The sequence below is a fragment of the Petaurus breviceps genome, unplaced genomic scaffold (genome assembly GCF_028583685.1).
Source record: "Petaurus breviceps papuanus isolate PSGF00001 unplaced genomic scaffold, PetGlider_PUasm1.0 98, whole genome shotgun sequence".
Taxonomy (NCBI): Eukaryota; Metazoa; Chordata; class Mammalia; order Diprotodontia; family Petauridae; genus Petaurus; species Petaurus breviceps.
The window spans coordinates 7,871,165-7,893,781 of record NW_027187460.1 but is presented as its reverse complement, the minus strand read 5'-3'; the positions used below and the strand labels follow the sequence as shown (position 1 = coordinate 7,893,781).

At 41.1% G+C, this 22,617-nt stretch overlaps 1 long non-coding RNA gene across 1 annotated transcript; it reads right to left on the bottom strand.

Annotated features, from left to right (window-relative positions):
- Nucleotides 1-7,454: 7,454 nt before the first annotated feature.
- LOC138155977 (uncharacterized) lies at nt 7,455-13,816 on the bottom strand. Its single transcript, XR_011167042.1, has 2 exons — nt 13,687-13,816; nt 7,455-9,376 (listed from the first exon to the last, which is right to left on the bottom strand). It is a non-coding gene; the product is annotated as an uncharacterized lncRNA (long non-coding RNA).
- Between the last annotated feature and the right edge of the window lie 8,801 nt (nt 13,817-22,617).

The following is a 22,617-nucleotide window of genomic DNA, read 5'->3' as shown; positions in this document are numbered from 1 at the left end:
TGCCTTATCTATTTAGAGCTTCCATTGAATTATGGCTACTTCTTGTGCAGACTTTGACTAAGTGTAGAAGATTATAGTTAAATTCTGCTTTTTGTTTTTTCTAAATCTGGTATGTGTGTGAATATATATCATATGTATATATGTATATTTAGAACTTTTGTGGTGGTATTTTCTATAAGGGCAATTCCACTCTGATCAAATTCACCTATCCTGTGTCTAACAAGGAAGCCGAGAGAAATTGTTTTTTTTTTTTTTCATATGAACAGCTAGTTATCAAGGATTTCCTCCTTATCTACTTGCTCATCCAGAAATCAACCAGTGTAGGAAATCTTGCTCAAAGACTTACCCAGCCATGAAAGCTAAGATCTAATCAAAGACAATAAGGAAATGCTAAGTTTAAGTGAATGATTGAATTCCTACTCATTGTGCTTTCTCAGACAGGTCTTAGAAAAACGTGGAAATTGAGGGGTGCCTAGCTGGCACAGTGAATAGAGCACCAGCCCCGGAGTCAGGAAGACCTGAGTTCAAATCCGACCTCAGACACAACACAAAAACTAGCTGTGTGACCTGAGGCAAATCACTTAACCCCAATTGCCCTCTAAAAAGCAAAAAAAAAAAAAAAAGTGAAAATTAATGTGAATCCCATTTGACCTCACCAGGAAAGCTGAGAAAAATCTGCAATTGTTCATCTAAATAACAAAATAGGTCTAAAAGATCCAAATAAGCTGAACCCAAACTTTTTGTTTAAGTTGGAATTCATTGACTCTTAAGGATGGGCATCCCTATGGTGTTAAAACATTCATTCTTCTCCTTTCCTATGGCTTGGAAGAATGAAAGCAGGCTGCTGAACTGGACTTCTAGCAAAGGTGACATAACTTCATAGACTGAGCATCAGGAATGTGGTTGTGGTAGGGTGTCGGTTCAAGCCTTCTGTTGAGATGGGTGTGTTCTGGCTATTAAGACAATGTCTTGTATTCATGGGTCTGGTAAGGCTGAAAGAATGATATTCTAGAAGATAATTCTTTGGTCCTCAGACTGATCTGTCTTGTCTTCCCTGATAGTGAAGAGAGCTCTAAATTAAACCTCCTCTTCTTATTTCAGGGCTTTTCAGTGATTCTAAAAAGCATTGGTGTGGGGGGCTATTGATATCCCGTCCTCTCACTTACCCATAGTAAGTCTTCGGTCTCACCGGCCTCCTAGGAGGAATTACCAGACAGAGCACCCGAGGTTTGCAGGAGTTGTTTATTCAGGCTCAGCTACATCGAGACAAAGAGACCTGACTTCCGTATCAGAGCAATTTATAGGTACACATAGCCAATCATCTTCTACAGCTCTATTCATTACCTTTTAAGGTCATACATCAAGCAAGCAGGCACTAGCCCATATACCATTACTTCCTGGCCCCCAACATCTCCCCCTTTTTGTTTAATCAGGATGCTTGTCTGGTACAGCCTTAAGCTGTGCAGTTGCAATAACCTGAATTTAGCAGACCCTGGCGGCAGTAGGGGAATGCAGGATGTTCTGGCTTGGGTCATCTCCTGATCCCTGAACCTTACCCGTCCTCGGTAACCCAACGCCCTCGGGCCCTGTCTTAGGCGGCCGGGTCAGGAGAGGTTGCCCGTCATAGAACGGATCCCGTCTTACTTCAAGAGCGTTACATGTCTTCCATGGAAGCCAGCCATACTTGAGGGTCTGCTCCTTCCTTAATGGCCATAATGGCCAACATATATCCTTGTTGTCTTCTCTGCAATCGGCAGAGGTACTAGACAAGCAACCCTATGGTCAAGAGTAACACCATACTTGATGCCCCCAAACCTCCCCAAGAGGCAAACCATTGGGTAATGTTTTGGAACCACTCAGTCCATGCTGATAATTGGGGACCAGATATGGCGGTAGAATTCAATACAACTATAGCATGTCTTAATTCATTTAACTTCAGTGTAAACTGCTTATTCCATGTCCCGTTTAAAAATGAACCCAGAGTATAGGACAGATTAGCTGCCCTAGAATATCTTTGGTACGGGGCGGAGGTCACACAAAGACCGGTTGTGTGCCATTGGCACCCCATGAGACCCATTTCCATTATGGCATCAATTTGCTCTTGCTGAGATAAGAAATTCTCATTACCTTTAACCAAAGCCGTGGTCCCTACTGCAGTGGACCTGGCAATACCAAGTCCTAAAAGCAGAGGTACAAGTATGGGGGCTCTTTTCTGTCTAGGCAAATTTGCATGCTCTCGCCCACCCTCACCTGAATAAAAGTAAGGAGAGGGGGCCTCAATGCACAGACAAAGGTCAGAGCTGACCAAGGGGAGCATGTGAATAGACAGTTTAGATAAGACTTGGGCCAGGTGGTTAAGGAGACAAAAGGCAAGGATAAAGGAGGGTGTGGGCCAGCCCTGGCCTTGATTACTTAATCAAGAGATTAAGTAAGAACAAAAGGGGTAGAAGGGTGTTGCCTAGGTGGAATGTGGGGTAGGGGGAAGGGGCAGAGTCGGAGGTTGGGAAAGGAATTTTACAGATAACAATTTTACAATACAAATTGCAGTCACAATTTCACAGACTGGTTTCACAAATTGACCTAGACCCCAGGTACCCCATCATTCCCCCCTTAAACAGATGACACCCGAAATCATTTGGGGGCACAGGACGATGATCTCAGCCTCCCGAGCTACTTCCCGCTGGGGAGGGGCGAAGAGCTTTCCCTGCCTCTCAGGGTATCATCGTTCAAGGGGTGGGGTCCATAGCCAAGGTCCGGAATTTGGCCGATGCCAGGTCCAAGGGGTGATGGGTAACGACTTCAGGCAACGGTTGATACTCAGCCGACAATGTTCCCGGCAGAAGAGTCACCTGCCAGTGAAGGGTGCTGAGCCTAAAAAAACACAAATCTAGCAAAAAGATTAGACAAACAAGGGCCAAAAAGGAGTAAGAGAAAATTGACCAGAAGTGGGGTGAGTATGGGCTAGTATAACCCATTACTCAGACTATTTCACTGTCCTTCATATTTTCCCATAGAATAGGCCTTTCAAAATCCCACTAGAGATTTAAAATTTCTTCTAAAAGTATTTTCCCTTCTTTAAAACAGTTCAAGACTCATAAAACTTTTAGAATGATCTTAAGCAGTCTGCATAACTTTCTGTACATGTTCTAATCTTATATAAAAATAATATTAGATTTTCCAGTAGGCTAACACGAAAGAGCTCACATCCTTTACTGACTCCCTGCTCCGATCATAGAAACCTGCTATAGAAGGAAAAAAACAGGGACCTGTGACATTCCAAATATGACAGGATAGAACATCCTTGATTCTGTTTAAATTCAGGTTAGTTACAGATATCCAACCATGCAGTATCCATTCCACCTCAATGCTAGACTCAGGAATAGGTGGGGAACATTCCTTTTCAAAGGAACCCCATAGGTGTTCATAAAGTCAAATCTCCCATCAGGTTTATAAATCATTGCCCTAATAGATTTGCATCTACTGCCCAAGATTCCTCATCTTTCTGTAACTATACTTAATCTGATCTCACACTAAAATTTCCGTTCTCTCAACTAAAGTGTCTCTGATTTAATCCCAACAATTAATTCAGTCAATGGCATTAATACCCAATTATACTTTGAAATACACTGGGATCCCTATGACATATACACAGATATAACTTTTCTACAGTAACTTTATAATCCCAATCTCAGTCCATGGGATAATGATTCAATATTGCATTTGTATTCTTATTTCCTTTTCTTCTCAAATATGATTGAGCTATTAATTATAAAATCTAGTTACAAATCTTTCTGTCTTCCTTAAAACTTCCTCACACCCTTCTCAACATACTTAAACCATCTGATACAAAGGTATCCATACCACTATTTAGAGACAGGAGGGGCTTGGAAATCCCCATTTGTCCCCAAATCTTATCTTAACATCAATTTACTCTCATTAAGTTGCAATATACCACAAAGATTTGCCAGGACTCATATACATAAGGGATTCCCTTTAACATCTTTCCCTTCACAATTTTCTGAGATTGTCCTGGTAAGGCCAATTGTTAGAGATCCTTTTTACTCTTTTGTACATAGACTTTGCTGCTTCTCAGTAAGTCAAGCTTATAGTTTAGGAGCTTCATACAAGTTCGCTTTCCCAGGTAATTTTACAACATTATACAGTAGTAGAGGGACTGTTCTGAATGAGCAGAACTAGTCAGTATAAAGTTGTCACAGTTTTAGGTTTTAGCATTAAAACAGTAGCCCAATAACTTAGTTAACAGTCTTACAATTTCAAACAATCTTAACTGAAACTTCCTTTTAAACAAAGATAGACTTGGAAGCTTAAGATTTTCCCAAATTACAATACTCCAAAACTTTAAGAGAAACTGCTTTTCATACAGCATATATAGTACAGATGTTTACCAGTAATGATATCATCTCAAGTTTGAACTTCGAAATAAGAACAAATGAATTACCAATCTGATGACCTTAAAACTCCACATGAAGTTATGCTAAACTAAAATCCTTTTTTTTTTTTTTTTGCTGCCATACAACCAATCAACTTATAATCACTGTATATTTCCAGAATAGCCAAAAAGTTAAATGGACAATCAGCTATCACAGTAAATATTGGCAGTATTGTTACTACTTGTTTGTATCCCAAATATAAAAGCTTTAAACCATCAGATATTATAACATAAAAAATCCAATTCACATGAAAATAACATTATAACATAGGGTTAGCAGAACTGATAAAGTAACATAGCTAGTTTTACACAACTTTTTCTCCATCTTTTAGTTTCAACAAAACTCAGATTGAAAACTGATTTGTCACTCAATTTTTACAGTATAAGAGGACTTCACAATTTAGATTTTACAATTTAGAGGTACCATAATAGAACAATGACATTATGACATTAATTGCATTTCCGATTCATCACATACCAAAATTATTGATAGAAAATTAGGCTTACCAAGTGCAGAGGCTTTTCTCCTCTCCCCACAGTTGCAGAGCTTGGTTATGGTCCCCGGATTTGAAAGGAAAGAGGGTCGTCTGCATGCCCCAGGGGCCCTCAATATAGCTGCTATGCCTCCCCCCAATGTTTTTAGCTGTTCCAACTTTTACTCCAATAAATTTTGTGTCCACTCCTTAGAAACTTCTTTGAAAGTGATAGCTTTGACTTCCCTAGCAAGGGGAGAGGGAGTGGCGCCTACTCCCTTATCCCAGTTCTAGAGAACCCAAAAACCTCACCTTATGTATCAAATCTTGGAAAATATTCCAATTTGCCTAAATGCCAAATAGTAAAATGAATTCCAACTTTTCTTTAGCATCAAATTAGGAGTGACACTTTTCAAAGATGACCAGAATGCATTCAGTTGCCTTTTAGTTGCATTCTGTTACACAAAACTTTTCTCTTTTAAGTGAGGCAGGAAATAGTTAAATGTTACTCTTCCTGTTGGACTTTGATTAAAGCCCCTTTAAAATCATATACATACTTGATTTCTTTCTAATTCCAACCTAACATTTCTCCTATACTCTTTCACTTGCATTTACCATCATATAATCTAAACAAGACAATATTTTGCTCTCTTTCTCTCCCTTTCCAGCCTGCACTCAGCAGCAGGGGAAAGAAGGAGGGAAAGAGATACAGCATTTCAAAGGAATACACAGGCCGGCTGTCGATGACCCTTGGCCCATAATGGACCTGATGACTGGATAGGACAAACAAAGACACAGAAGGGACAGAACACAGCAGAAACACAAGATACGACACGTAACAGTTCTGTGCACAGTACCAATCACTCAAAACATGTACCACTCATTCTAAACAAGCAACTAAGTGGGACTCGAACCCACAATTTAATCACCTAAACCAGAAAGAGTAATTAGGTGGGACTTAAGGTGTTATCTATCTGCTTCTTAAAAGTGATCGGGCCTCCGGCAAGGTGGAAGGGAGGAGGACGGCTTCCTTCAGCCCAGGCGGCCGCCCCCCCTGTGGGGACTTCCTCCCTTTTTCTGGGCGACACCCTGTAGGCATCGAAGTCAGGCACTTCCTCTTTTTTATTTTTTTGCTTCGCCACTGTCTCCTCTCTTCCGGGTTCTTGTTCCCAGCGAACAGCGCTCCTTTGCTGTCGCCATCTTCCCCGCTTTCTAATCCCCTCTCCGCTTCTCTCAACTCCTCCCACAGATATTGAGGAGGTCGGCTAGTCGATTCCTCCTCCGACTCCTCACTAGAGGAGCCTGCTAAGGATAAATGGTGAAATTGGTTGGGGTTAATGACCCCGGGTTTGTTCCCTCATATGAAGCCATTTGTTGTCCCACCACGGCCCATCGGCCTGGCTGCACCCCCGCATGTTGTATCCAGGGGCAGATGGTCCATATTTTTTCTACAAACTGGCGGCACGTTCTTATTGGTATCTTTACGCCACCCTTTGCGCACACTTTATAAAGCTGCGCGGCAATAACTCCTTTCTCCTCGGGCAAAATTGCGGGGACACTTATTTCCCCTGCACTCATTGCCAGTCCCATCTTCTCAACGGTACTCTTTTACCGATGAGGCTGTCTGGAGAGCTAATTTACAGCCCAGACGGTCTTCTCGGACCCTACCCACGCCCCTCGTTGGGCACCAGTTGTGGGGGGCTATTGATATCCCGTCCTCTCACTTACCCATAGTAAGTCTTCGGTCTCACCGGCCTCCCAGGAGGAATTACCAGACAGAGCACCCGAGGTTTGCAGGAGTTGTTTATTCAGGCTCAGCTACATCGAGACAAAGAGACCTGACTTCCGTATCAGAGCAATTTATAGGTACACATAGCCAATCATCTTCTACAGCTCTATTCATTACCTTTTAAGGTCATACATCAAGCAAGCAGGCACTAGCCCATATACCATTACTTCCTGGCCCCCAACACATTGGGAAAAAATTATTTGGCTCAGGAATTTGTATTGTTGGAATGGTCTTGAATTCTTCTAGAAGGGCTTCTCTGGGACTTACTTCCAAAGTTTCTAGCAGAGAAATTGCATTATTCTGGTTAGGTTTAATGTTAGGGTATCTCTTTCCATGTCTGGGATATAATTTGAGTGTGATTTACTTAAGGCCATCTCAGTGTCAAATTGGAACTTATATACTATGTGGGAAGTCTGAAGGGAAGACCAATCTGTATAAAGAGTAGCCTACAAAAAAATATGGATGAGAAGTTTGGTTTCAAAGCAACTGGTGATCACTCAAAGGGCCATTTGCAGCTGGAGATGCTGCTTCTCAGGCTTGTCAACTGAAGCTTTGACTTAGACCAGTTACATCTTTGTCTTTATTTCTGGTCTGGTCACATATACTTCACCTTTATTGATTTAAATAGCAAAGCAGTTAATTTGGGATAAGATAATGTAGCAGCAAGCACCCCAAGCGTCCTCAGGGTTTGCAGCTACCACAGGTTCTTGGATCTGCTTTGTTAAAGGAAAGCAACTCAAAATGGGTTAACAAGCTTACTTTAATCAGTCAGACATATATCGTTTACCTTGTTCAGGAGAAAAGGTCAGCACCCTGAACCTCAAAGTATACAGGCATAATTATCAAGACAGAAACATCAAGTAGACAGATTTCCAAACTGTCCAACCATTACATCCACACCCAGTCAACATCTGGGTTTCCACATTCTGGGTTTTTCAAAGCCGGGGGACTCTCAACAACGGCTTCCCAGAATTCAGATCAAATCACAGAACACTTCCCAAAGTGAGTCCCAAAACAAAGCTACACATCAGGGCTTATATAGCCTTCTCCTGGCTCAGAGAATGTAACAACCTTATTGACCCACTGGCCAATCAAAAAGTATCTACTGAAAAACAAGCCTCCCACCCCAGGCTTCAGGTGCACAGCCTAGGGGCAGGGAAGATCTTTAAAATTTACATTTCCATTACATTCGGCCCCAAGATCTTTCATGCCCATAGCATAGACAATTTACTTTTGAATTAGCTCTGAACATTTCTTAGGTCACATTTTCAAAGTACAGAACTAAAGTTACCAAAGTGGCCCTTAAACAAACACAAAGTACATAGCATTATCATCTCAATTCAAAACAAGAGTTCAAATAAAGTTCTCTGGAGGGGGGGGAGGGGTATCCTTCCCCTCACACAGCTCCAGCCCCCTGCTTCCAAGCATAGAGAGGGGGCTGGGCAACAAAACCAACAAGGTGGGGTCCCTGGGGATCCAAGGCACTTCATCCCACCCACCATAGTCACAAGTCCATCCTCCCCCTGGGTCCCAAACTGTGGGATGCAGCCAGGAAACACATTCAGTGCCCCTGCTTTGCTGCTCAGTTCTTATCTTTTCCTGTGGTTGAATTCCAAACTCCTGGGTTCCTTCTCCTCCCGCAGGCAGCAGCCGCTCCTGGCTTCTGCCCAGGTCCCGATGCAGGCAGCTCACCATTCCTGCTCTCAGCTCAGGGAAGTCCGCATGCAGGCCATTCTTCTCTCCGGCTCCACAGAGTCACAGCTACCACAACTGGGAAACAAACAATTATCCCAGCCCCCATACTTTTTCCTTTTACTCTGCAGATCCTGTTCATGACGCCATTTGTAGCAGCAAGCACCCCAAGCGTCCTCAGGGTTTGCAGCTACCACAGGTTCTTGGATCTGCTTTGTTAAAGGAAAGCAACTCAAAATGGGTTAACAAGCTTACTTTAATCAGTCAGACATATATCGTTTACCTTGTTCAGGAGAAAAGGTCAGCACCCTGAACCTCAAAGTATACAGGCATAATTATCAAGACAGAAACATCAAGTAGACAGATTTCCAAACTGTCCAACCATTACATCCATACCCAGTCAACATCTGGGTTTCCACATTCTGGGTTTTTCAAAGCCGGGGGACTCTCAACAACGGCTTCCCAGAATTCAGATCAAATCACAGAACACTTCACAAAGTGAGTCCCAAAACAAAGTTACACATCAGGGCTTATATAGCCTTCTCCTGGCTCAGAGAATGTAACAACCTTATTGACTCACTGGCCAATCAAGAAGTATCTACTGAAAAACAAGCCTCCCACCCCAGGCTTCAGGTGCACAGCCTAGGGGCAGGGAAGATCTTTAAAATTTACATTTCCATTACAGATAACAATAAGTAATAGGCAGAAAATTCCATTCATAGATTAATTTCAGAAATGATTACTATCTCCCACAAACTTGTGAGAGGTCCAGCTTCAAGGTGGGAGTCTACATGACTACTTCTTCCAGATCCTAGACATGTTGAGAGCTGTCTTCTTTGTGACCCTACCCTTCAGTCTTTCTCAGTGAAGGCTGTGAAGCACACTCTTAGATCAGCCTTGCTGGTGTAGCTGTCTTCTTAAGCTCTTGTCTTGGAAGAAGTGGTAGTACTTCCCCTGTAGTGACCATGGCTGCTGCCAAAGGGAACGAAAGAATTGACCAGCTGCTGAGACTAGTCAAAGTCTCTTCTGCTATATTAAGTCTCCTATGTTATACTGGGATAGGAAAGGGCCACTGAGATCTGTACAACTTGTCTGACTGGCCCCTCCCAGTTAGACAAAAGATATTTTCTGATCACATATTCCTTAGTCATAGTCTTGAAAATATTGCCCAGAAATATCCTTGAAAACTGGCTTTTAATTAGGCATGAAATAGGGCCTTGGGTCTGTCTAATCTTTGGAAATGTCCAGTATCAAGGGAAGTAGACTGAATGGTCTGACAATCTGATCTAGGCGTTGGCTATTTACATGACTTATAGCCCCATGCTTGCAGCTGAGATGGGTTTGGAAAAAAAAAATACACTAATGTTCTGTCTTAAGAGCCTAGTAGGAGAAACTCTGCTACCATGTTTCTGACTGCCACTAATTTGAACCTAGTAAGGGATGACCTTTCAACTTTTTCAACCCACAGTAACTTTCTGGGCTCAAATGTATAGAGGTCATGGGGCTGAGGCTTAAGCCAAAGATTTAACCTCAGCTTGTTTCTCAGAAACAGATCTGAGATGAGGACAAGATAGAGAACATAAGTAGGTTTTCATAGACATGAACACAAAAGAAATGAATAGGGACTGCTAGGTGGTGCAGTGAATAGAGCACCAGCCCTGGAGTCAGGAGGACCTGAGTTCAAATCCAGCCTCAGACACGTAAACACAAAACTAGCTGCGTGACCTTGGGCAAGTCACTTAACCCAAATTGCCCTGCCTTCCCCCCTCAAAAAAAAAAAAAAAAAAGACATGAATCTTCCATAAGCAGGGTTTGGCATTCTTTAAGATACAAAGAGATAGGGAATGAAGCATTTAATCTGAGAGAATAGAGATGGAATTTCAGGTTCCAGAAGGATGTCCCACAATATGTTTAATAGGATATAGCACTAATTTAGTTAGGCAGAAAGTCCAAGTCCATGACAGGTGATCCCACTATTCACCTGTAGTGATTTCTGAGTTCTCCAAGGTCAGATGCTGAAAATTCTGTCAAAATTAAAACATCCTTCAAAGTCTATGCATTTACAAAGTGCCAACCTTATTTTGCCAGTTCCTTGTTTGTCTTTTGTACTCCAGGACCAGTAACATGATGTTGGGGACAAGGTAGAGTATGCTTGACTATGACTGATCAGTCTAATATGAATGTAGAAGGCTCTATCACAGGCTGGGTACAAATAGTCAGTTTGAACATTTGGGATGGAGATGCACAAATCTAGACACATCTTGTGTTTCCCTTGTGCTACTGTGAATCCACTTTGTTCATGGAGTATATTACCACCTTTGCAGGCATGCCATGCTGGACAGTTCTGTGCCAGCATCTCCCATGTCTTATCATCAATGATTATTTCAGAGAGACCTTAAGTGTCCTTGTCCTATTACTCCTGACCACTGTGTAAGTTGTCCATAAAATAGTCTTTGGGTAAATGTGTGTTTGGTATTGAGGCTACATGGTTAACAGATAGGATTTGCACTCCCTGCAGTAGAGTTTGAATGTTTGGCAGTTCAAATTGAGAGTAGACCTCAGTGTCCAATATCTTATCTTGCTAATACCTTATCATGCTAGAGTACCTAACATAGCCAAGTCCAAAATCAGAACTGGAATCCCAAGGGAGAATGTCATATCCAATTATCAAAGTACAACTCATCCAGACACAATCCTAGATAATGAGGACTAGATTTTTTTTTTAATTTTATCTGACATGTCTGAGACTACTTCTCTTTTAGGGATCTGGACTATCCTCCTAATGCAAAGTTAACAGTCCCAAATGTAGGGACTGTTATGGATATGCTTGCAACTCTCACTGTCTCCTCTGGTATAAAATAATTTGTGTCATGTATAAACATGACCACAGGAAATGTCAAGGCATTCAGAGACCCAGGTTGGTGGAATTGTATCAATTGGCCGAAGGGTGAGAAGTAGCTATGAATGTCCATCCAACCAAAGACATCAGGGAGAATATATACTAAATGCAGAGGCTTTTCAATGCCTCTCTTGTCCTCTGACTCTACTTATGCAACCTGTTTTGGTAATCCCTCTTGTTCTGAAGTTGAAATCCAAGGCTTCCTAACCTTTCCAAGTAAAATGATTCCATCAAGCTGATGAAGAAACTCCAGTATCCATGATAGAAATAAACTGACGAATGTTCAAGCTTAGGAGATTCCAGTCTGGCTATAAAAGGAACATTTCCATTAAAATGGACTTGATGCACACATTTATGTATGTTTGTATACCACACATCTAACAAAAGTGAGTCAATATGATCTCTACATCAGAAAGCTTTGAAGCCAGGATAAAATAGCTACTCTGTTTGAAGACCTTCAGTGAAGAAAGCCTATTACCTTTTATGGAGAAGAAAAAAGGGGGTGGGTGTGTCATGTATCTCTTTTTTTTAAATGATTCTATCTGAAAATTAACCTCCATTCCACTGTCAACTCTTATCTCTTATGTCCAAACCCACTCTTGACCGACAAAATAGTAGTGATATAGAAAAATAATATTCTTCAGGAAGCCTAAATGTGAATAAGCTTGTTTGCAAGGCTGAAAGCATAAAATATCTCCTTCAAAATCAGGAGGTTCTATGGAATTTTTCATTTTATTTTTTTTCGTAGAGATTTGCAGAAGTACTACATAGAGTATATGAACTATCTGGGGTCAAATTTGTGTAGAGCAGAGGTGGATGTGGGATAATATTGTATATTATAAATCCTGGTGTGTAGAAGCCACAAGTTGACATGTACTTGATTCTTAACCATGGTGAAGCTTGACAGCTGATGAGCTTCAAGAACTATCAAAAGATAATAGGTGAAAAGTGAGCAGTTTCAGCTAGAGAGAGGATATTTCCCCAAAATAATTGGTGATATTCTAACAACCTTTAAATTGAACAAAAGGGACCTACTTATTACGTTTTATGGAGGAGTCCCATTATTCTGAGAGAATCTGGGTTCCCTACCTCAAAAGAAGACCATGGTATTCACAAATATGACCGGTGTCTTGGCAGATTTATCTTTGATATGTCCTTTAAAGTCTATCCTTCACCCCTATCTTCTAATGAAGTTGTTGTTGACCTCTTCCAACTGGAAAGAAGGTTCTAGGAAGGAGAGTGGCCAGTCAAGATTGCTCTGAAACTAAGAATAACTCTTCAGATACCTTGGAACACCATAATGGAATGACATACCTAATCTCTCACCTACACCACACCAAACACTTGGATGTTAACACTGAATTATCTTCATAGAGCAGATATAGCTTGCCTTCACTGGATAATTGTAGTAGGTGTTGGGAAGAAGTTTTTGGCTACAGTTATGCCTATAGAGTTGGTCCTATGAAAGATGATCTGTCTTAGACAAATTATTGCATTGGGCAAGTTATACAAAATGGATCCAAGAGTCAGCCATCCCTTAAGCTAGGGAGAGAGAGTTAAGTGTTCCTTATCTGCCACCCCTCCCCCCCCAAATAAAAAAAAAAAAATATATATATATATATATTGCTGATCTTGTAAATATGTCTATGTAGATATAGAAACCCTGTAAATATAAGAGCTCTAGGAAAGACTCTAGAGATCAAGTGGTGCTGAATGGTTTTTCTCTGGTGGTAGCATCAGACAATGTAAATGCATTTAACATGATCACCTTTATCAGCAAGAACCTTTATAGATATTTAGAACTCTAATCTTCTAAATATTACCTCATGGTAATAAGGAATGACCTATGAGCAAAGCAGAATTGCATCTCAAAAGAGATGTGCAAAATTTAGAAATATATCTATCCCAAATATCCTTATGAACTATGTGCCTGACCTGTGGTAGAGCCTTCTAAAGTCTCATATTGGTCTGATCAGCCACAGACACAGTTCAACGTCATGATGTCATTTTGGTCCCCTTCAAGTATGAAGGATAGCAACAAATGAAGTAGGTAGAAATCAAAATGATGTCTTTTCCATTGGCCTCTCTAATGTCATCCTTACATAATTTCATCATTCATCAATTATTTAATCATTCTTAAGGGCTCAATAGATATTAGATTTCTTTTATTTCCCCCTGAATCAGAAATGGAAAGAAGGGAAGATAATTCTTCCCAGGCTCTGGAAAAGAAAGTAGGATCAGAATTAGGGACCAAGACAGGATTTCAGAGTCAAAGAGGGAAATATAGTTAGATTTCATTTCCAAAGAAACAGAGACAAAGTCAGAATCAAAGCTGAGGTCTCACCAGTCAGACTTAATGTCATTAAGAGAAGACTTTACATACATAAAGGTATGGAAACATCCTGATCCTTGAAACTGAAGTTCTCTTCTGGATGTAGAACAATACTTCTTTGCATTGCTTGCTTGTTTCTTCTACAGAGGTAAAAGGGACTCTTTCCGTATGTGAAGCAAAGAGTAATACATGAGCATTGGAATCTAGAAGAACAAGACTTTTGTTTTCCATTGATTAACTTCATAATCATGGATCTTAGTCACAAGACAATGTTTCAAGAATTAGATTGTGAAACTGCATAAGCCATTCTCAAATCCCAGACCAACTCTCTGGGAATTGTATATCTCCACTGCCCCTACAATTAGAGTTGATTAAGCAAACAGTTCCTCAGGAACATTTCACCATCATACTTGGGACTAAGAAATCATGTTGAAGAAGAAGCTCCCTGACCTACTCCTGTTAGGTTGGTTTCCTGCTTATTCTGTCTCCCAAGAATAGTGTCCCAAAACTATGGGGATGCCATTAGGATGCACAGTACCAACAGATGAACCAAAAGGCTTCCACCACTGTTTATAATTATAATATTCCTAAAGAACCCTTTAAGAAGAAAGATAAGATACAAAAAAAAGAGTATATGCAAATAATTGACTAAAGACTGAAAAGGAATGTCTCTATTGTGTGCCTTAAGCATTACAGAAGGGAATTCCACTTGGGTTTTCTTATGTACTTAGAAGTAGAAGCAAGTAGTTGAGGCCAATAAAGGAAAAACTTGGAAGCCTGGGTTTAGAACTTGAGCCATCAACCTATATAGGACATATGAGGAGAAGGGAACTTGAAGTATAAATTTCTGTACTTGAATAGAGAAACAAAACTCAGGATTGTCATCAGAGAACCATAGCTTTACCTTAGGCTCCAGTCTCCAGTTCAGAGAGTAATATGGAGAACCCAATAAAGTAGGTATCTATAGGCACGAGCCTGAGCTGAGGAGGGACTGATAGATAAGGTATCTGTAGAAACACTGCTTAGGATTTATCAAGACATTAAAAAATAGGCAGGATATGGAGTCCAGATATGGGGAATAAAATGGAATTTCAATACATAGAAGAGGAGTGTCCCAGAACAGCTCTGGGATGATTTAACCCTTATTTAGCCAAGGCAGAAAATCCAAATCCATGGAAGATGGTCTCTCTGCTCACCTGAAATGACCCTGGTTGCTCCAGATTCAGATGGTGGCACAAAGGAGCCAATTCTTCTAATTTTGCTAATAAATCCTCTCTTGGAAAAAAAAAAGATTCTTGATTTCTTTTTCAACAAATGAAAGTGAAATTCTATAGTCTGACTTTGTTCCTCCTTTGCAATTGGGCCATTATTTGTTCTTCTGGTAGGGTACAGGCTCTGGGAAACCCCTTGAACTCTGAATCCTTCCCTTTTGATGAGGCATTTGCCTGAGGCCATAAGCCTTTCATTGCTGCTCAGTCCAAATCTCTTATTAGTCTAGCCCTCCATTGTCTGTCATCTCCAGGTATCCTCCAGCTATTTCCCACCCTTGATTTCTCTTTACTGGAGTCTGACCTCATTAGACTCCTCCTCTAGACCACCCCTAGAACTGTCCCACAATCTCTGTATACAAGCTCCATCTTAAATCCATGAGATGGCAGAGAATTATCTAATGCAGATTCACTCTGTGTCAGATGATTCTGGACCCACTTGTCCAATAAAAGCATCACAGAGACCTAGGTTCCTTAGCAGTCTACCCGTTATGGCGAACCTTTAATAAACTTTGCTTTACTTTGAGAGAAGACTTGAGTTGAAATTATTTGGGAGCACCTGGCATGTTGGTATTTTGGGGTCTTGTGAACCCCTAAATCTTAAACCTCAACATTTTTATGGTTCCCTGATCTCAATACTTCTCCATGTCTGACCTCTCACTCTCCAAAGTTTTCTGAAGATAATGGACTCTATGGTTCAGCAAACACACTAAGGGCAGTTGAATTCATACCTGTCCTAGCAGTCTTCCTAAAATTTTCATACCTGTCCTAAAGATCAGTTCCTTCAATGAAGACCTAAAGGTCCTCAATTCAATTAACAAGTATTTGGCAAACATCTGCTAGGATCTAGGGTAAAAAGCAAAAATTATACACTCCTTGCTTTCAAAGAAATGATATACTGTATTAGGAAATATGCACAAAAAGGAAATTAAAAAACTGAAAACTAAAGGAATGAATAAAATGAACAAAACCCAATTTTGTCCTTGACTTGATAATTCCAAGCATTATTTTCTAGATCTATTTTAGATTTTTAGTAATCAGTGGAGCCTAAGAAAAAGTAACCAATCTACAACCAAAAGTCTGTGACCTCTGATGAATTCCTAAGAGTAGGTCACCTAGTGGTCACCCAGTTTTGAATCCTGAGGTGTGACCCAAGAATGAAGAATGACAGTCAAGAGAAGACTAAACGGAAGTTTAGGCTCTTTATTTCCAAGAGAAACTGAACACATTTACTAATGGCAAGCAAGAGAGCTCACTGCTTAAAAGGAGGAAACAATATATGGGAGAGATAGCCAAGGACTGCTTGATTCTTTATCACAAAAGGGTTTCTTTCCTGATGGGACCAATGGTTCTTTGTTATTCCTTGGAGAAAAAATATTCTTTCTCCTGAGACTCTCTAACTACCCTGAGGGTCTTTCCCTCCCAGTTTGATTTTTTTTTCTTTCTCTAAAGGAGCCATCCCTCAACTCACTTCTTAAAAAGACCTATTTACTGAACTGGCATTGCCTCACTTTGAGTACAGGAAAAGGCCTTAGCCTAAAGGGGCCAGGATCTCCTGTTGCATTTTTGGGCCATCTCCAGTCATCCTGATGAATATCTGGTCACTGGATCCAGATGGCTCTGGAGGAGAAAGTGAACCTGGTGACTGCCCAGCCCTCCTTCTCTCAAATCAGTCAATTGCAAGTCATGTCTCCATTTCCCTGATGCCATGGTCCTCTTTGAAAATGAAGGACAAACTACTTTTTCTACAGGAAAAGATTTTCACTTTATTGCTTTGCACTGTTTCTTCCTATCTGGTTTCCAAGATTCTGACAATGGAATACCCCAACCAATTTGTTCTTTCTCTTTGCTTTTCTTGAAGTATTTTTCTTCCCATGAAAACTATGTAACTAAGGAATGTTAGTGTAAGAGGTAGCAAAGGGTTAAGTTTCTACAGAACTGCAAGAATTGCTGAAACAAGACTACTGATAAAAAGTACCAGACAGTAGCCTGGGGAAGAAGTTGGGTTCCCAGAGAACTCCTAGATAATACTAAAAGTGAGATGATGTAAAATAAAAAGATGCTGGCAGCAGTAGGTGGATTTGACCAATTAGAAAGCAGACAATGGCCTTGGGACACTCGGGCCCAAATAAGGACACATCTAGGTTAGACTGGTGTGGGTTCAATATTCTGGGGTTTGTTACTGCACTTGCTTAATGAACCTCATGTATTATGTATGTTATCTAACAAAATTAGAGCCTCATTAGTAATAATTATGGTAATGGATTGAGATTGTTTTTCATTGATTAGTTAGCATTAGTAAGAAGATTGTGAGCTTGCCTTACCAACCAATGGTAAGGTGGGACAGGGGTTGGAGGTGGAGTTAGGATTAATAATAAAAGAAATCTGTGAGCTTCTGCAACTTGTATTCTGTGGCACCTATCTTGGGTCAGGAGTGTCCTTTCTGGAGAAAGCTAATAAAGAGTCTTTCCTTTTTGCAAACTAGTGTGAAGACTCTGATTCAAGTTTGGGTAGGTGGTCTCTGTTCCATACAGGGTTTACAAGCTAGCTTTCTTAAGGACCATGCCTTAAACCTAAGATTTTCCTTTGTACTGCAATAAACCTGTGTCCCTGAGTTCATTAGTTTCTTGCTCAGGCTTTCATAACCCTTTGCAATGGTTGGCAAATACCTTGTGACTATGTAATAGTAATGGGAATATGAAGATCTTCCCTGCCCCCTTGATAGGCTTAAGTGAATCTGAGAACCTTCCCTGATTTGAAAATACAATGTGCCCCCTAATAGGCTGAATGTGGTCACATGGAGCCTGTGATAGGAGGCTTGTTTTTCAGGAATGCCCACACCTTGGTGCTCTGTGATTGGGCAGTGGGTCAAGAGGGTTGTGACATTCTCTGATCTAGGAGAAGGCTATATATACCCTGTGAGGTTTTGCTTTGGGGCTCACTTTGAGAAGAGTTGTGTGATTTGGCCAGATGAGACTCTGGGCAGCCATTGGGCCCCCCAGCTTTGAAAACCCAGATGCTGGTGCTTCCCTCTCTGGTAACAAACTAGGTATGGATGAAATGGTCAGACAGCTGGAAGCCCTATCCGCTTATCTGTATGTATTTTTTTTGTCTGCTTGTAACTTCTGTTTTTATTTTCTGAAGTTCAAGGTGCTGACTTTTTCCTCTGAACTAGGTAAATGATATGTTTGACTGATCGAAATAGGATTGTTAACCCTTTTTGAGTTGGCTTTCCTTTAGAAAAGCAGATCAAAGAACCTGTGCTAGCAGCCATCCTGGGCATGCTAGGGTACTTGCTGCTACAGACTACCAGCTGTCACAACATGAACAAACCAGAAGTGTAGTTGTGATCAAGTTTGACTCAGAATGGATATATTCTCCTCTGGTGGTGCCTGATGAGGTCAACCTTTTGGATCTCTATCTTAAAGAACTTGCATGATACAAAGTAATCTTTGACTTCTGATTTAAAAAAAAAAATCGAAAAGCTAATTGTGCTTATTTCCTCTAAGCTGGAAGAGGGTATGAAAGGTGAAAGTTGAGAGGCTTGATGGGGGTCTTAAGTAAAAGAAGTATTAAATTTGCCAGAGCACAACCCTAGGTGCTGATGGGGGGAGGGTAATAGGTTTTACTGGAACTCTGATCAGTATCAATTTGACCAAGAATCCCTGTAATTGTCTGGAAAGAATTCAGTAGGCCCAAGCAAACTTGGAGTCAGGATTGTAAAAGTTTATTGTTATGGTTTACAGCAGGCAGGGGTTCTTAGGGAACCTGCAAACTTAAAGAAGTCACAGGTATAGTTTTAAGGAGTCAAGACAGTAAATCAGATGTCAATTATGCTAACTAGGTGAGTAAGGGTGGGATTAGGGAGGAGTTAAGGAGTGGTCAGTGCTTGAAGGAACATGAAAAGTTGTTCCTTAAAGGAACAACTGTGCAAGTGTATTGCCCATAATTCACTGGGAAATAGCCGGGGGCAGGGGGGGCGGTATCTAGAGGTGTGGTTTTTAGGCTTGAAATGTCACTAAGTCAGCTAGCTGTCAAGGCTGACTGAGAAGTGCCTAGTCTGCCATCCATCAGTGTCATGTTTGACAAGATGGATGTTGGGAACCAAGGCTAACAGAGACTTGGTGTGTATAATTGGCTAAGGAGTTAACCTATACATAGTGCATTGATGGATTCATAGATGCAGCTGGCCACTTTACTAAGGGGAGATAACATTTGCCTAAGATAAAATGTTTATAGAAGGTAGAGTGAAGGATTCATACGTATAGCTTGTTCCAAGCAGAAATAAACAATTCATGAGTTGTTGCTGGGCGGAGTGCTGGCAGGGGGAAGGGGCAGAGTTAATGCTCTAATACTGGGGGGGGGAGAGAGAGTGCTCCAGGAAGGTGAATATTATAGAGGAAGTAGATTGCATGGCTAAGTGGATAAAGTGGATGAATTACCACAAAGACAAGAATCCTCTCTGATTCTTGTAGGTCACATTGAGTTTTGGTATTTTCCCCACAAATACCTCAAAGTCCTTTAATTTATTAAATATACTTTTTTTCCTATGCAGAATTACTCAGCCTTGCTGGGTAAATTATTCTTGGTTGCTAACCCAGCTTCTTTGTTCTTCCTGGAATCATGTTACATGCCCTTTGGTCTTTTATGTACAAGCTGATAAATCTAACCAGAATTACACTCAGCCTCACTGGGTAAATTATCCTTGGTTGCAAACCCAGTTTCTTTGTGACTCCTGGAATCATGTTACATGCCCTTTGGTCTTTTATGTACAAGCTGCTAAATCTTGTGTTATCCTGGTGGTAGCTCCACAGTATTGAAATTTTCTTTCTAGTTGCTCATGGTATTTTTCTCCTTGATGTAGTTGCTTTGAAACTTAGCTATAACGTTCCTGTGAGTTTTCATCTTGTGATCACTTTCAGGGAGTGATTGGTAGACTTTTTCAGTATCTGTTTTACTCTCTAGCTATAAAATTCCAGGGCAATTTTCCTTAATTTCTTGAAGCATAGTGTCTGGTCTTTTTTAGATCATAACTGTCAGGTAGCCCAGAAATTCTTATATTGTCTCTCCTTGATCTTTTCCAAGTCAGTTGTTTTTCTGAGATGTTTCATATTTTCTATTTTTTCATTCTTTTGATTTGGTTTTATTATTCCTTGGTGTCTTATGAAGTCATTAGTATTCCCTTGCCTAATTCTAATTTTTAAAAATATAATAAAAATTCAATATAAAATATAATCAATTTAATAATAACCAATGTTTTGGTAGAGTTGAAATGTAAACCACAAACACTTCTAAGAAACTGAAAGGGGACTAAAAATTATTAAAAACCCCACTGCAGTATCTTTGGGGACTATAGCAGAACTCTCTAGGCAAGTGTCACCCAGGAATAGTAAGGCTTACTATTAAGGTGTCCCAAAAGTCCTTAAACCATTTCAAGCCGTATTTGCTTGGATTGAATTCCAATTGGGCAGGAAACTGGCAAAATGGGCTGATCTAAGCTCAATAGCTTAAAATGGCATGAAGACTTCTGGGATATCTTGCCTATTAGGGATTACCATTATTCATCTATCTCCTCCTACCTGAACACCCCAAGAACAGACTAGTCCCTATGAGCACAGAAACCAGCCATTCTCCCTCAAACACTGAACTACCTGTTCACTGAAGGAATTCATTTGATGAAGCAGCTGAAAAAGTTACTGAAAGAGCTCCAGCTCCTTACCACAGTCTGATCTGGGCTAGGGAATCTACACCTTTAACACTGGGAGAGAGAGAGTTGCTTCCTCACTGTAATGTAATGCCAAGGAAAGGCAACTTCCCAAGGTTCAAAATACCAGCATAGGGGCTCTCCATTTTACTCAGTGACAACCCAAGAACAGAGAAGATCAAAACATGACATCATTCAAAATACAGCATTTACTAAGTGTGATTAAATAATCTCCAAGTACTACCCCACCCCAGGACCTTCCATTCATTCAATCAATTACAAAGTCCCAGTTCTAAATACTACTCCACCCCTAGGCTGTACCTTCATTTAGTCCATCACAAAACCCCTCTTCTCAAATGGAGATTAGTTTCCAATCTAAGTAAAGTACATTCATTTATTCAGCCATAGAACACAAAAAGGTCAAAAGTTCCCCACCCCTGGATCACAATTGAATCTACCCCAGAGTTACATCAAGTTTAAGCACAGCACTTAATACCCAAATGGAGGTCTTTTCTTCATCTTGACAGGAGGCAAGTTCTGAGCAATCTTAGTTCCTGGGGAGACAAGGCTTAGCAAGGCCACAAGATACATTGCCAGTCTCTTCATTAATTCATCCTCTGTCTGCAGAACAGTCCTAGGACCCCTGAAAACATTAGCAAAACCCTCTCCCAGGATTTCTGTAAACATACAACAAGAAAATCCTTCTTCAGGGCTTCTGAACCAACAGAAAGGTTCCCAGACCCCTGCAACAACAGCACTGTCCTTCACCAGTGGACAGTATTCACTCTCTGTCTGCAGGACAGTCTCAGGAGCTCTTAGCCAACAGCCAAGTTCCAGAACTTCTTCAACAACAGCACTGTCTTTCACCAGTGGACAAATCTGGCAAAACAACATACAAACAGACAAAGTACCAGCAAAACAGCCATGTCTCCTCAGTCCTTGGCAGCTCCAGGGGGCAGGTCTCAAAAGTCCAGGGCGATTCAAAGTGGCCCTCAGCAATCCTCTCAGTCTCTCTCTGCCTCCACGAGGTGCTGCTTTCAAAAAGTTCTTCTGCCTCTCTCTTGTCTCTCCAAATCTACGTCACCAGCTCCTCCCAGTTCAGGATCTCTTTTCACATCAACAAGTCCATCCCACAGGTGGGATTAACAAGCTCTGGGTTTTAACACAATCAGTTTGAAAACCAAGCCAATACAGGGGAATCTTTATATTCCATTACTATCACACTCACTGGGAGGGAAGTTTTCAAGGGGTCACTTGATCTGCACAAAACCAGACTCACCCTCATGGTCAATCTATATCACCAGAGCAGACAGGAATCACTGAGGCCCATCCAGCAGCCAAGTCAAGGACACAAGAACCCCCTTTATGTATAATCACTGCCCAAGAAGGATGGGGTCTCCTGTCACACACCCTTCTGTAGAGTCCCTTTCAGATTTAAGTTGACATCTGCAAAATGGAAATCAGCTAGGTGTATTTAGCCTTGGCCAAAGCTGCCCCACTCCTCCCCTCCTCCCAAGAGGCTGGCTCAATTTTATAAGGGAATAGGACCCAGATATGCAATATCCTGGAAATGAAGCAATAACAGAAGAGTCTAATCACCTAAAGCCCCTAAGATAACCAAGTAGTGTTGCGTTAAAATCAAGTCAGTATCCCTTCAAGTGTACAGAAAAGAAATATTCCTTTGGAGATGTCAGAATCCATATAGTGCTTCCTGACCTCCACCAAGAGCACAGTTGACAACACAAAACCCAGGTAAGGCAGTGGGGTCTTCCCTGTAAGTGCTCTGGGGGAGGTCCATTGGCATAGACACAAAGTACAAATGAATGTGAGGAGCACACTTCACACAGAGATCCACACCCAGAGAAAAGGGTAGATTCCAACACAATTGGAGATTAGCAGGGCAAAGGGTAAACAGAGGAGTTAGCTGCTTCTCTCCACAGAGGCTGTGGAAGGGTAGAGAGGATGGAGGGCACAGCCTCTCTTCCACTCCTTCTCAGTGCATGATCATTG